The sequence below is a fragment of the Branchiostoma lanceolatum genome, chromosome 8, assembly GCF_035083965.1.
Source record: "Branchiostoma lanceolatum isolate klBraLanc5 chromosome 8, klBraLanc5.hap2, whole genome shotgun sequence".
Lineage (NCBI taxonomy): Eukaryota > Metazoa > Chordata > Leptocardii > Amphioxiformes > Branchiostomatidae > Branchiostoma > Branchiostoma lanceolatum.
In genome coordinates this window covers 20,600,478-20,605,477 of record NC_089729.1, presented here as the reverse complement: position 1 = coordinate 20,605,477, position 5,000 = coordinate 20,600,478, and the positions used below count along the sequence as shown (strand labels likewise).

At 60.4% G+C, this 5,000-nt stretch overlaps 1 non-coding gene across 1 annotated transcript; it reads left to right on the top strand.

Annotated features, from left to right (window-relative positions):
• Nucleotides 1–2,879: 2,879 nt before the first annotated feature.
• On the top strand, nucleotides 2,880–4,695 carry LOC136441045 (small subunit ribosomal RNA). The gene has a single exon (XR_010756765.1). It is a non-coding gene; the product is annotated as a small subunit ribosomal RNA (ribosomal RNA).
• Nucleotides 4,696–5,000: the final 305 nt, after the last annotated feature.

The following is a 5,000-nucleotide window of genomic DNA, read 5'->3' as shown; positions in this document are numbered from 1 at the left end:
GAAAGCCCGTTAAGACCTTCGCGTCCGCTGACTCCGATCCTTGGAGAAAGCCCGTAAAGACCTTCGGTCGCTGACTCCGATCCTGCGAGAAAGCCCGTTGTTAAGACCTTCGGTCGCTGACTCCGATCCTGCGAGAAAGCCCGTTAAGACCTTTGGTCGCTGACTCCGATCTTGGTCCTGAAACCGCCCGTTAAGACCTCGGTCGCTGACTCCGATCCTGCGAGAAAGCCCGTTAAGACCTTCGGTCGCTGACTCCGATCCTGCGAGAAAGCCCGTTAGACCTTCGGTCGCTGACTCCGATCCTTGGAGAAAGCCCGTAAAGACCTTCGGTCGCTGACTCCGATCCTGCGACAGAAAGCCCGTTAACTCCTTCGGTCGCTGACTCCGATCCTGGAGAAAGCCCGTTAAGACCTTCGGTCGCTGACTCCGATCTTGAGAAAGCCGTTAAGACCTTCGGTCGCTGACTCCGATCTTGGAGAAAGCCCGTAAAGACCTTCGGTCGCTGACTCGATCTTGTGGAGAAAGCCCGTAAAGACCTTCGGTCGCTGACTCCGATCCTGAGAAAAGACCTTCGTCGCTGACTCCGATCCTTCCGAATCCCGGTAAAGCCCGTTAAGACCTTTGTCCTGACTCCGATCCTTGGAGAAAGCCCGTTAAGACCTTAGGTCGCTGACTCCGATCCTTGGAGAAAGCCCGTAAGACTTCGTCGCTGACTCCGATCCCTTGGAGAAAGGCCCGTAAAGACCTTCGGTCGCTGACTCCGATCCTTGGAGAAAGCCCGTAAAGACCTTCGGTCGCTGACTCCGATCCTTGGAGAAAGCCGTTAAGACCTTCGGTCGCTGACTCCGATCCTTGGAGAAAGCCCGTTAAGACCTTCGGTCGCTGACTCCGATCCTTGAGAAAGCCCGTGTAAGACCTTCGGTCGCTGACTCCGATCCTTGGAGAAAGCCCGTTAAGACCTTCGGTCGCTGACTCCGATCTGGAGAAAGCCCGTTAAGACCTTCGGTCGCTGACTCCGATCCTGCGGAGAAAGCCCGTAAAGACCTTCGGTCGCTGACTCCGATCCTGCGAGAGCCCGTTAAGACCTTCGGTCGCTGACTCCGATCCTGGAGAAAGCCCGTTAAGACTGGCTGCTCCGATCTGAGAAAGCCCGTAAGACCTCGTCGCTCGATCTTGGAGAAAGCCCGTTAAGACCTTCGGTCGCTGACTCCGATCCTTGGAGAAAGCCCGTTAAGACCTTCGGTCGCTGACTCCGATCTTGGAGAAAGCCCGTAAAGACCTTCGGTCGCTGACTCCGATCCTGCGAGAAAGCCGTTAAGACCTTCGGTCGCTGACTCCGATCCTTGGAGAAAGCCCGTTAAGACCTTCGGTCGCTGACTCCGATCCTTGGAGAAAGCCCGTCAAGACCTTCCGTCGCTGACTCCGATCTTTGGAGAAAGCCCGCAAGAGCTTTGGTGACTCACTCCGATTTCGCGAGAAGGCCGCAAGAGCTGCGGGGACTCACTCCGATCCTGTGACAAAGCCCGACTCAGTCGCTCCTGAGCCACATCGCTCCTTAGGCTGCCCACATCTCTTAAGCATTGGCGCCGGGCGCCGCGACGGCCGAAGGAAGCCGCCGGGCGGACCGCGTTTGGTGTTTCCCCGCTCCCGAGGCCGCCTGCTACACGACGGCATGCGACTTTCCGGCCTGCCCCGACTTTCGGATTTCGCCAGGGTGTCTGACCAAGGTGTAGGTCGCCGATCCTACCTTGAGAGGAGTGGTCGTTTTTTGACTAGGCAACTCTTCCAGAGCCCGTAGCGGACGGCGGCTGGGGGCCAGCGGGTCCGGGAGGGTGCGGACGGGGCCGGCGCGGCACGGGCCAGACCCCTGCGTGGAGAAAAGACGGGGTCGTCCGGTGACTTTGCCCCGTCGGCCGGCTCCATCGGACTTGGCACCGGGCGCCTGGGCGGGTGTCGGCGGGGGGAGTGAGCGCCCCGCCCCGCCCGACTCCGACCGCCCCGGAGGGCGCCCCGGGCCCGCCGGGCGAGCGAGCAGGGTCCGTCCGGTGTGGGGCGGGGCCCGGGGAGGCGGGGGTGGAGCGGGCGGCCGAGCAACGGGGTCGACCGGGACGGGTCTCCCCCGGCCGGCGGGGCCGGTCTCCCGTTGCCCCCGAAGCCTACCCCGTGGCCGACTTGCGGTGGTTTTTCAAAAAAGTGCTCTGTAGGGTGTCTGACCATGTCGTGGGTCGCTCAACCTACCTTGAGAGAGTGGTCGTTTTTTGACTAGCTCGGGAATCGACGGCGAGCAATCGCACACTCTCTCGCCAGTCGTTTTGCTACCCCGCCGACCAGGCTGCCACTCCCCGCGAGGGCAGCCGGAGGTCGACAACCGGCTTGGAAGGCGCCCGCTCCTCCGCTCCTGCGGGCGAGGACGGGCGTGCCGACGGGCGTCCGGAACCAGCGCCGGGGCAGGCCCTCCGCGGAGGGCAGCCCGGGTCCCGCCGCTGCGGCGGCGGACCCAACGGCGACGGCTCGCCCCTTCCGTCTGCGTGCGAGTACGCCTTGCGGACTCGGCGGTTCGAGACCCGGCCGTCCGCCTTGCCGGCGGACGCGTCCGGTCGTGAGAGTGCGGGACCGTTCCTGACGGGACGGCTCGGGCGTTGAAGGGAAGCAACGGTCAGGTGTGGCCGGGAGTTCTGCGCTCAGGCTCCCGAGGGTTCGCGGCCATCTCCACGGCGCGTTCCCACCTCACGGCAGCGACGGACTCGGCGGCGCTCGGCGCTCCGGTCGAGCGGGACCGTGTGGCGGCGGCGGCAGTTGCGGGTCTTCCCGCGCTGCCCCGCGGCCGCGGCGGTCCTCTCCCGGCGGCGACCGCTCTTTCGCCGCCTCGGCGTCCTCGCTACCTGGTTGATCCTGCCAGTAGTCATATGCTTGTCTCAAAGATTAAGCCATGCACGTGCAAGTTTAAACTGTCCCAGTGAAACTGCGAATGGCTCATTAAATCAGTTATGGTTCCTTTGATCGTCACATCCTACATGGATAACTGTGGTAATTCTAGAGCTAATACATGCGGAAGAAGCGCCGACCTCACGGTCTGGCGTGCATTTATCAGACCAAGACCGACCCGGGGTTCGCCCCGGTCCCTTTGGTGACTCTGGATAACCCAGCCGATCGCACGGTCTTCGCACCGGCGACAGATCATTCGAATGTCTGCCCTATCAACTTTCGATGGTAGGTTCTGTGCCTACCATGGTGGCAACGGGTGACGGGGAATCAGGGTTCGGTTCCGGAGAGGGAGCCTGAGAAACGGCTACCACATCCAAGGAAGGCAGCAGGCGCGCAAATTACCCACTCCCGACTCGGGGAGGTAGTGACGAAAAATAACAATACGGGACTCTTTCGAGGCCCCGTAATTGGAATGGGTACACTTTAAATCCTTTAACGAGGATCTATTGGAGGGCAAGTCTGGTGCCAGCAGCCGCGGTAATTCCAGCTCCAATAGCGTATATTAAAGTTGTTGCGGTTAAAAAGCTCGTAGTTGGATCTTGGGACCGGGCTTGCGGTCCGCCGCGAGGCGTGTCACTGCTCGTCCCGGCCCTCCCCGCCGGATTCTCCTTGGTGCTCTTAACTGAGTGCCTCGGGGTGCCGGAGCGTTTACTTTGAAAAAATTAGAGTGTTCAAAGCAGGCCTGGCGCCTGAATAGTGGTGCATGGAATAATGGAATAGGACCTCGGTTCTATTTCGTTGGTTTTCGGAACGTGAGGTAATGATCAAGAGGGACGGACGGGGGCATTCGTATTGCGGCGGGAGAGGTGAAATTCTTGGATCGCCGCAAGACGAACCACTGCGAAAGCATTTGCCAAGAATGTTTTCATTGATCAAGAACGAAAGTTGTGGGCGCGAAGGCGATCAGATACCGCCCTAGTCACAACCATAAACGATGCCAACCAGCGATCCGCCGGCGTTACTTCGATGACCCGATGGGCAGCTCCCGGGAAACCTGAGTTTTCGGGTTCCGGGGGAAGTATGGTTGCAAAGCTGGAACTTAAAGGAATTGACGGAAGGGCACCACCAGGAGTGGAGCCTGCGGCTTAATTTGACTCAACACGGGGAAACTCACCCGGCCCGGACACAGTAAGGATTGACAGATTGAGAGCTCTTTCTTGATTCTGTGGGTGGTGGTGCATGGCCGTTCTTAGTTGGTGGAGCGATTTGTCTGGCTAATCCCGATAACGAACGAGACTCTGGCATGCTAACTAGTTCGGCGATCCCGCGCGATCGGCCGCAACTTCTTAGAGGGACAGCCGGCAGTAAGCCGGACGAGATGGAGCAATAACAGGTCTGTGATGCCCTTAGATGTCCGGGGCCGCACGCGCGCTACAATGAAGGCATCAGCGAGTCTTTCGCCTTCGCCGAAAGGTGCGGGTAACCTGCTGAACCGCCTTCGTGCTAGGGATCGGGGATTGCAATTATCTCCCATGAACGAGGAATTCCCAGTAGATGCGTGTCATCAGCGCGCGTTGATTACGTCCCTGCCCTTTGTACACACCGCCCGTCGCTACTACCGATTGAATGGTTTAGTGAGGCCAGTCGATCGGCCCCTCTCGGGCCGGCAACGGTCTGGAGGAGCGCCGAGAAGCCGATCAAACTTGACCATTTAGAGGAAGTAAAAGTCGTAACAAGGTTTCCGTAGGTGAACCTGCGGAAGGATCATTACCGAAACGAAGAAGCGAGGCGCTCGCGTCGTCGACTTCACACCAAACTCGTGGCAAGGAGCGGGCTCTGGTGCCCCCGGCCTCCCGCTCCGACCCTCACTCTTCCTTACCGCCTCGACAAGGTGGCGCTCCGACGGTTGCTCTCGCGCCAATCGCTCCTCCTTCGCGGAGGAGCGCGGGCGGAGAGCCAGGAGCGCCCATGCCGACCCGCTTGGCGGCGGGACCCGGCAGCCCCCTTGGAACGTTGGTCGGGCGCCTTCAGTGTGAGCCCGTCGTTCCCTATACCCTGCTAAACCAGCGAGCCGC